Raw genomic sequence first — 9,974 nt, 5'->3', positions numbered from 1 at the left:
GTTCCCTTTAAGGGAGCTGAAAGATTAAAGCCTACAGTACTGAGGCCCATTCCTCAATGGGATTTATCAGTAGTCCTCAAGGGGTTAGCATCTCCCCCCTTTGAGCCTTTGGATGAGGTGGATTTTAAGTTCGTCACATGGAAGCTTGCTTTTCTTCTTGCAGTGACTTCAGCCAAGAGGGTCTCCGAGTTTCAAGCTCTCTCAGCACACTAGCCCTATACCATCTTTTTTCAAGACCGGGTCCTTTTAAGATTTCTCCCGTATTTTAGGCCTAAAGTTCCTTCGTTCCAGAATATCAACCAGGTGATATTCCTCCTGGTTCTTTCTACACCTTCTACCTCCTCCGAGGAACTTGCTATACATTCTCTGGATGTCTCGAGATGCCTCCAGATCTATGTGGATAGATCAAAGGAGTTCAGGAAAGATTAAAATCTTCTAATCCTGTTTGCTGGTAAGGTTAAAGGCCGTGAGGCATCTAAACCATTAATCAGTCGATGGATTAAGGAGGCTATTAGGGAAGCCTTTGTTTCCCAATATCTGGACCCTCCGGGGTTCGTGAAGGCCCATTCTACTAGGGCCGTAGCCACTTCTTTTGCCGAGAGGAGTCTTCTTCCTCTCGACATGATTTGCAAGTCTACCTCCTGGAGCTCTGAATCAACAATCATCTCCCATTATAGATTTGCAATGAGTAGGACACTGGTACGGTGGCCAAATATGCAGTGGGTCAGGATAGAGGTATATAAGTCTATAAGTTGTCCGTGATGCCAATTGCAATGTGCGCAGAGTACTGTTGCAGGGCCCTTTAAGATGTAATAGCTCACGTACCAGGTGAGGAATGCCAGAGTGTGGATAGTGTCTCTGTGTAATGTCAACGGTATCTCCTACCTGGGTACGGCTGGACTCCTGGTTCCCGGCTCACTTGCAATAAAATTAGGCTGTTAGTAGGAGTGATTGTGTAACCTTGGTAGCAGTAAATGAGGTCCAGACTGGTGATATAATTCAACTTGTCTTTACTGAATGGCAGCATAAATCCATACGAGTAACAGCAATAGTCATCTAGGTCCCAGCAGTTATTGGCAATGTATGGCAGGGATCAATATCTCTTCTGCAGCTATACTATGTGCCTGGAGAATCTGGCAGGTATTTATATCTTCTGCTCTGTCTGTCGTCTGCTTGGTATGGGCCTGACTATCTGAGGAGGAATTTGGCTTCTCCTGGTCTCTGGATATGTACTCACAGCTTGGCTCACAGGGAATGCTTCTTCCTGGAGGCTGGAGATGGCTGCTTTTCTGTCAACCAGCTGAGGCTGAAGGGCTCGGACTGGGATGAGTGATCTTTGGCCTCAGCCGAGGCACGATCCTGTCTTGGGATCCCTGTTTCTTGGAGCTCCTACTAACACAGCCTTCCCCTAGCCGGGGTGGCTGGTACACTAACACTAGAACTTCCTTCTCCTCCCCATGAGGCAGGACATGGGACCAGCCCACTTCTGCTCACAGAGGGGGGAGCTAAAACTGGAATGAACTATTCCAGTCTAGCAATACTAAACTGGCTATGGTCCTGATCACACATTGTTGCCACCTGCTGGTGTACATGGAAATTACAGCATAATATATGAAACAGGCCTAGAAATACATCAAATGACATTAATAACAATATAATTACACAAGATGACAATTTTCATACACCTAACATGTTGTAGCGGGGAGAAAGAGTTTGGTAACATACTCCGGGATGTTACAGATTGGATGCTAGATTAGCTGAGTACTCAGTAGTGATGATCGAGCATGCTCGGCCGAGTACCAGTTCGGCTTGAGCATCGCTATGCTCGGCAGATCCGAGCGCTCTGCCGAGTACCACATGTGCTCGAGTGTCATGCTCGAGTCTCCTCCCCGGACGTTTGGTGCCTTCTAAGCAGCCAATAAACATGCTGGTAAGTATTGCCATCACTGTAATGCCATTAGACGTGTTTTCTACTGGCATTACAGTGATTGGCTGGCCAGAACACGTCATCAGGTGCTATATAGCACCCGGTCACGCGGGTTCGGCTCATTGCGAGTCAGGGAGAGCTGCTGTTAGGAAGGGACAGAGCGAGTGTAGAGCGAAGTTGATCTCAAACCTTTCAGAGACCCAAAAGTCCTTTTAAAGACTATTGTTAGAGGTGGCATCAAAATTTATTTAGGGGGAATTTTTTTGTGTGTCAGGACGACCGTTAGTGACATTCATTTTCTGCATTTTACAAACGCTGCTTGCTGTGACCAGTGAGAAGCAAATCGGCACTGATATCTAGGCCGTGTGTGACACCTATATTTAATCCAAATTGCAGTTACAGTCAGTTTCTGTATTATACAAACTCTGCTTGCTGTAACCAGTGAGAAGCAAATCAGCACTGATATCTAGGCTGTGGGTGATGCCTATATTTAATCCAAATTGCAGTTACAGTCAGTTTCTGTATTATACAAACTCTGCTTGCTGTGACCAGTGAGAAGCAAATTAGCACTGATATCCAGGCTGTGGGTGACGCCTATATTTAATCCAAATTGCAGTTACAGTCAGTTTCTGTATTGTACAAACTCTGCTTGCTGTGACCAGTAAGAAGCAAGGACAGCAGTCCCGAGCGAGGACAGCAGTCCCAAAGTGAGCGAGGACAGCAGTCCCGAGGAGGAGCGATCTGCAGCACCGCAACAGGCTGGAAGAGGCAGTGGGCTGGCAACAGGGAAAAGGAGGGCCATGGCAAACGGGCCCGCAAAGTGTTCCACGGAGCACCCCCTTGCGGAAATCTCCCTTGCCAAGGGGTAGGTGTTCCGCAGTATGGCGCTTTTTTGTGGAAAGTGCAGACGACAAAAGAATAGTAGTTTGCAACCTGTGCCACAGCAAAATGAGCTGAGGTGTGAACACTAGCAACCTCACCACCACCAGCATGATCTGCCACATGGCAGCCAAGCACCGCAATAAGTGGGAGGAACGCCTGGGTCCACAATCTGTGTCCGCAGGTCACACCACTGCCTCCTCTTCCCCTATGTTGGGTGACGACCAATCGCCTGTCGAAGGCGCAGGCCCAGATGCTTCCCGCCCTGCACCGGTACCGTCGCAAGCACCATCAGCGACCACAGCCACTTCCCTGTCCCAGCACAGCATCCAAATGTCTTTACCCAAGGCATTTGAACGCAAGCGCAAATACCCAGCCACCCACCCACCCACAGGCCATGGCACTAACCACCCAACTTTCTAAGTTACTGGCGGTTGAAATGTTGCCATTTAGGCTTGTGGACACCGAGGCCTTTCGTGGCCTGATGTCGGCGGCCGTCCTCCGGTACTCAGTCCCCAGCCGCCACTATTTTTCCCGGTGTGCCGTCCCCGCCTTACACCAGCATGTGTCTGCTAACATCACCCGTGCCCTGACCAACGCCGTTACTGCTAAGGTCCACCTAACGACTGACACATGGACAAGTACTTGTGGCCAGGGACACTACATTTCCCTGACGGCACACTGGGGGAACGTAGTGAAGGCTGGGAGCGACTTGTTCCCTGGGATGGCACAGGTGCTACCGACACCCAGGATTGCGGGCCCTTCTTCCATCAGGGTTACCGCCAGCACCTATGTAAGTGGCTCCTCCTCCTCCGCCTCCTCCTCCACTTCCACCTCCGAATTCTACGCGTGCAGCACCAGTCAGCCATCAGCTGGTAGCTGGAAGCAATGTAGCACTGCTGTGGGGATGCGTCAACAGGCCGTGCTGAAGATGATATGCTTAGGGGACAAACAGCACACCGCTGCAGAGCTGTTGCAGGGGATAAGAGACCAGACTGAGCTGTGGCTCTCGTCACTCAACCTGCAACCAGGCATGGTTGTGTGTGATAATGGGCGTAACTTGGTGGCGGCTTTGGAGCTCGGCAAGCTCACACACATCCCATGCCTAGCCCACGTCTTTAACTTAGTGGTTAAGCGGTCTCTGAAAACCTACCCCAATTTGCCTGAGCTAATGGCGAAGGTGCGCCGAGTGTGTGCACATTTCCGCAAGTCATCAACAGCTTCAGCCGGTCTGTCAATGCTGCAGCAGCGCTTGAAATTGCCAGCTCACCGGCTGTTGTGCGACGTGAGCACGCGCTGGAACTCCACATTACACATGTTGGCCAGGCTTTGTGAGCAGCAAAGGGCAGTAAGGGCGGCTCGGATGCGGACCCAAACAATGGCCGTGTGCATGAGGCCTAAGCACATGCAGTCTCAGGAGTGGTCCACACATCACCCCTGCTGTGCAGCCTCACAGGAGTACAGGACCAGTATCTGCACACGTATGTATGGCATAATTGGGATGCACATCACACATGACATGACACAGGTCTTTACCAGGCTGCAGGCCAGCAGACACATTATTATTGCCACATGTGTCACATGCCACTACTGACTGTACAGCCGTTCAGAGTTCAGACAGTTCACAGTTCCACTTCCTTCAGAAAAGCGAGCCTGCCGTGCACTCCAGCGACTTACAGATAGAGGCAGTGGCGTTGCTGTGGCTGGTGTCAACCTTTGCTCAGGGGGGCCCTCATGGTGTGGACTGGACTGGTCGTTTTCACTAAGGAATATAGTTTAACCATTTATGTGCAAAAGAGAAAAAAGAAGTCACTAAGTCAGCTCCAATCAGATATCTGCACATAGACCAAGAGTCTTGGTCTATGTGCAGATTGATATCTGATCGGAGCTGACTTCTTATTTTCTCTTTTGCACATAAATGGTTAAACTATATTCCTTAGTGAAAACGACCAGTCCAGTCCACACCACACCATGAGGGCAGCAGCAGAGTCAGACAGAGAGAAGAACCCTTACCCAACACAACCCCTTATGTCTCCCGGGGCCGTCTGTCTCTATAATAATCCCATATCCCCCACTAATTTATGAATGGTCGGATCTGGGGTTAATTATTAAATCACATTCAGATGTCAAATAAAGTCAATATATATATGCGCAGCAGTTGCTTTACCTTACCTCAGTCCTCCCCTCCTGGCGCGGCAGTGGCAGGCCGCAGATCTGGCTGGCTGACTGTAACTTAAGGTACTACTACTACTATTAGGTCAGGACGGTGACGTGACGTCACGTGAGTGAGTCACTGATCTGGTCTGGTTCTTGTCTGGTCATGTGAGGTGACTCACCACCGCCACCCAATCCCTTTAGCTCCGGACCGGAGGCGGGGACTTAGTCCCTGCTGCTGGCTACTCAGCCGTGGCGCCACTCACCAGGCTGAGGTGAGTGACTTACCCCCTTTTTTCACGTGACGGGCGCCGAAGTGCTTCGCTTGTAAGTTCAAGTTGTTCTAGTGAGGAAGACTGCTGCGCAGCTGCGCTGCTGCAAAGACAGTCAGAGTCAGTGGATGGGAGTCGCAAGGGCATCCAGGAGCAACTGGGCCCAGGGCAGCTGCCCCTTTTGCACTGCGGCAAAGACGGCCCTGCCTACACTGCGCATTGGATCAACCTGCTGACGGCTGCCAAGCATGGAATGCGTGGCTCTGCAGCGGAGTTGGTGACACCACCATGACTTGCAGGCAGGCCTACTGCCACCTCCTCTACTCCTCCTACTCCATCCTCTTCCATAACCTCCTCGGCTGAGTCCTTTTTTGCTGCGGCGTCTGGCTGCACATCAACTGAATTCCCCCCAGCTCCCCAGGGGCTATTCCACATCCCGGATACAACAGTGTCTTGCTGTCTTGGGGTTGACTTGCCTGAAAGCAGAGAGCCACACCGGACCAGCACTCCTGTCCGCCCTGAACGCACAGGTGGATCAGTGGCTGACCCCGCACCAACTGGAGATCGGCAAAGTGGTGTGTGACAATGGAAGCAATTTGTTGGCGGGATTGAATTTGGGCAAGTTGTCACATGTGCTGTGCATGGCACATGTGTTGAATCTCATCGTACAACGCTTTGTGTCTAACCCAGGCTTACAGGACGTCCTCAAGCAGGCCAGGAAGGTGTGTGGCCATTTCAGGCGTTCCTACACGGCCATGGCGCACTTTTCAGACATTCAGCGGCGAAACAACATGCCAGTGAGGCGCTTTATTTGCGACAGCCCGACACGTTGGAATTCAACACTCCTAATGTTCGACCGCCTGCTCCAACAAGAAAAAGCCGTCAACGAGTATTTGTATTACCGGGGTGCTAGGACAGCCTCTGCGGAGCTGGGAATTCTTTTGCCACCTTACTGGACGCTCATGCGCAATGCCTCCTTTTGAGGAGGTGACAAACCTAGTCAGTCGCACCGAAGGCACCATCAGCGACCTCAAACCATTTGTGTTCTTCCTGGAGAGTGCCCTGCGAAGAGTGCTGGATCAGGCTGTAGATGAGCGTGAAGAGGAAGAGTTGTGGTCACCATCACCACCAGAAAAAGCCTTGTCATCATCGCTTGCCGGACCTGCGGCAACGCTGCAAGAGGAGTATGAGGAAGAGGAGTCAGAGGAGGAATGTGGCTTTGAGGAGGAGGAAGACCAACCACAGCAGGCATCCCAGGGTGCTCGTTGTTGTCACCTATCTGGGACCCCTGGTGTTGTACGTGGCTGGGGGGAAGAACAGACCGTCAATGACATCAGTGAGGACGAGGAATGGGAAATGAGTAGCTCGGCATCCAACCTTGTGCAAATGGGGTCTTTCATGCTGTCATGTCTGTTGAAGGACCCTCGTATAAAAACGATGAAGGAGAACGACCTGTACTGGGTGGCCACGCTACTAGACCCCGGGTATAAGCAGAAAGTGGCGGAAATGTTACCAAATTACCGGAAGTCAGAAAGGATGCAGCAGTTCAAAACCAAACAAAAAAATATGCTTTACACAGCTTATAAGGGGGATGTCACAGCACAACGGGAATCTAACAGGGGAATAGGTGAAAGTAATCCTCCTCCTACCACGACCACGCCGGACGGACAGGACGCTTTACAGATGTGTTGTTGATGGAGGACATGCAGAGCTTTTTCAGTCCTACACATCGCCACAGCCCTTCGGGATCCAGCCTTAGAGAACGACTCGACCGACAGGTAGCAGACTACCTCGCCTTAACTGCAGATATCGACACTCTGAGGAGCGATGAACCCCTTGACTACTGGGTGTGCAGGCTTGACCTGTGGCCTGAACTATCCCAGTTTGCGCAAGAACTTCTGGACTGCCCAGCTTCAAGTGTCCTGTCAGAAAGGACCTTCAGTGCAGCAGGAGGCATTGTCACGGACAAAAGAAGTCGCCTCGGTCAAAAAAGTGTTGATTACCTCACCTTCATTAAGATGAATAAGGCATGGATCCCGAAGGGACTGACAGTGGGGGATACGTGTGACTAACAAAAGGCCTGATGACATGCCTTAGCCTCAAAATGGTCCCCACGCTGCTTGTGGCGAAACCAACCTCGCCACGGTGTTTTGGAGGGGGCTGTTTGCCAGCCTCTTGCCTCAGGATTATGGCCCATACTAACTTTAAAGGAGAAGACAGACCGGCCGCACAGCTTAAATCTGTCTTTGGAATTGTATTTTATGTTATTATGCGTTCGGTTAAATTGTATGTTATGTGAGGGTACCCAGATAGCTAATAGTATTGTACTCGTGTATTCTGAGTGCCATTCACCTAATGATATGCACTCAGACTTGAGCTATCTGGGGATATGTTAAATGTCTGTGTTTGCTGTGGGGGTGTGACATTGTGTGTTTGGGTGGTGATTCCTGTCCTGTTGTCTCCACATGTGTATTGGCGATTTCCCTTTGTCCTGAGACATAATTGGATTGCTCCTCGGGTGTCGCCAGGGCAGAGAGGAGGAAACCATGATGCATTGTGGGGATGTGTTGTGTCTGTGTATCCTGAATTGCTGCATATCTGTCCTGTGTCACAGTCTCCCTTCTGGTCCCCAAAGGGCGTGGCCACCAGATGGGGACCTGCATAAATACGGGCGAGTAGCCCTCAATAAAGAGTTCCTGTTTTATCCTTCATCATGTTGAGACTGGTGTTTGGATAACTGATCAAAACTGGGGGATTGCTATACGCTAAAGATTTGCTATACTCCTCTGGCATAAATACTAGCTCTTGTAAGAGCTGTTCCTGCTCTCTGGTTTTAGGAGAGGTTCGCCGACTGGAGCCTGGAGCCTTGTCGTAGGTCCAGGGTGGGTAGAAGACGGTGAGACCTCAACCAAGCTTCGGCGGTTCGTGGGGTCTGCAGTGCGTACGGTGTCAAGTGGAGTGCTTGGAGTCCTCGGAAAGCACTAGGAGCATCTAGAGACGGAGGTACTCGGTCGGGGTGCCAGGTGATCAAGTGATCATGCTGTATTTAATGTCTGCATACCGGATGACTTTCGTAAATTCTCCGCCACCAACTAGGGTTAAAGCCGCAATGTTTTAGTCACCTTTCTGCCTGGAAAGCGGCTGCAACAATACCAAATTTTTTAGGCATGTGTACATGCCTAATTTTTCTGGCCTCTAGTGCTGCACTGTGGCTGCAAAAACAAAACAAAAAAAAGCACATACAAGTGTCAATTCCTCTTCGTGATCGGTACCTTGTTATGGTGAAGGGGCTTGCGTATCACAATGAAGCGATCATCACCTCTATGAGTGTGTTGGCAATGTTGCCACACCCCAGATAAGGCCGTTGCTTCATTATGATCAGACTAAAAGCGATTGGCTGGATAATTTTTCATAGAAAAAACTTTTTTTTTTTTGTTGTTGTATGGGTTTTTAATACATAAAATAAAAAAATCATAATAAAGTCTCTTAATAGTTTATTACAAATAATGCAGACAATTTATAAAATCCCCTTCAATTCCAATACGGGTTTTTAATACATAAAATAAAAAATCATAATAAAGTCTCTTAATAGTTTATTAGAAATAATGCAGACAATTTATAAAATCCCCATCAATTCCAATACAAAGCAAGTACAGAGCTCAGAACAAAATTATTTCAGGATGTCGTTTATTCGACAATGATTAATCAATTCGACACACGTCCCCGGATAGGGGACGTAACAGGGATTAAACTGATAGGAATAGTACTAGTTAAGACACCACTCATATAGGGTGTCACAGCACATTGCTCCGTGCACGCGCAGTGCCCCAACTTGGGAGTAAGAGGACCGACCAAGCTGCTTTTGCATCTCCCGGTTCCTAAAATCAATTCAGTTTGGTGTATCAGAGTTTGGTCTGTCACTGTGAAAGCAGTCAAAGGTGCCCGGCCTAAATTTTTTTTCACAAAAAGCAATTCCTGATATGGGACGTAACAGGGATTAAACTGATGAGAATAGTTCTACAGAAAATACCACTCATATCGGGTGTGACAGTAAATTGCACGGCGCAGACGTAGTGACCGTGTGTCACCACCAGACATCTGAGAAGCTCTGACAGATGCCTTTCAGAACCTCCTCCTTGAGCTTTCTTTGTTTTGCTTTCAGTTCCTCATCTCGTTAGCCTCTCCCAGCTGTCATGTAGTTGGACTGATTGCATCCCTTTAAATTCCTCCCCATAGTGCATCAGTTTGCGGTTTATATTACTTCCTGGAGTGTGTGTGCATGCTGATCCTACTTCCCAGTCTTCTACAAGATAAGTGTTGTGCATTCATTTGTGTTTTTCTGTTTGCTGGATCCCAGGTGACCCTGACTCCCTCCGTATCTAATGTAGGGAGCCGGTGGTTGTGTCCCCTCACTATTGTAGGGTGTTCAGGTGTTATACAGTCGAGGTACGAAGATATGCGATCATCTACCATTGGGATTTTCGCATAGGCTGAGCAGTAAGGGAGAGAGCCAGGTCTGATGCAGGGGTCTCCCTTTTTGTTCCTTAGTTTTGGATCCAGTGAGTCGTATATTCATTTTGTGTTGTCTTGTTTCCTGTACACATTTCGTGACATTATAAACCGCCAAAACCGTCTTAAGCATGGATCCGGTTTCACTTTTGACTGAACGTTTGCAGGGTCTTTCATTGGAGGTAGCAGATCTCCGTAAGACTCTTTCTCAGTTTCAAGTGACCGGTTCAGCT

This window comes from Bufo gargarizans, unplaced genomic scaffold, assembly GCF_014858855.1.
Source record: "Bufo gargarizans isolate SCDJY-AF-19 unplaced genomic scaffold, ASM1485885v1 original_scaffold_1168_pilon, whole genome shotgun sequence".
Taxonomy (NCBI): domain Eukaryota; kingdom Metazoa; phylum Chordata; class Amphibia; order Anura; family Bufonidae; genus Bufo; species Bufo gargarizans.
This window is presented reverse-complemented; position numbering follows the sequence as displayed.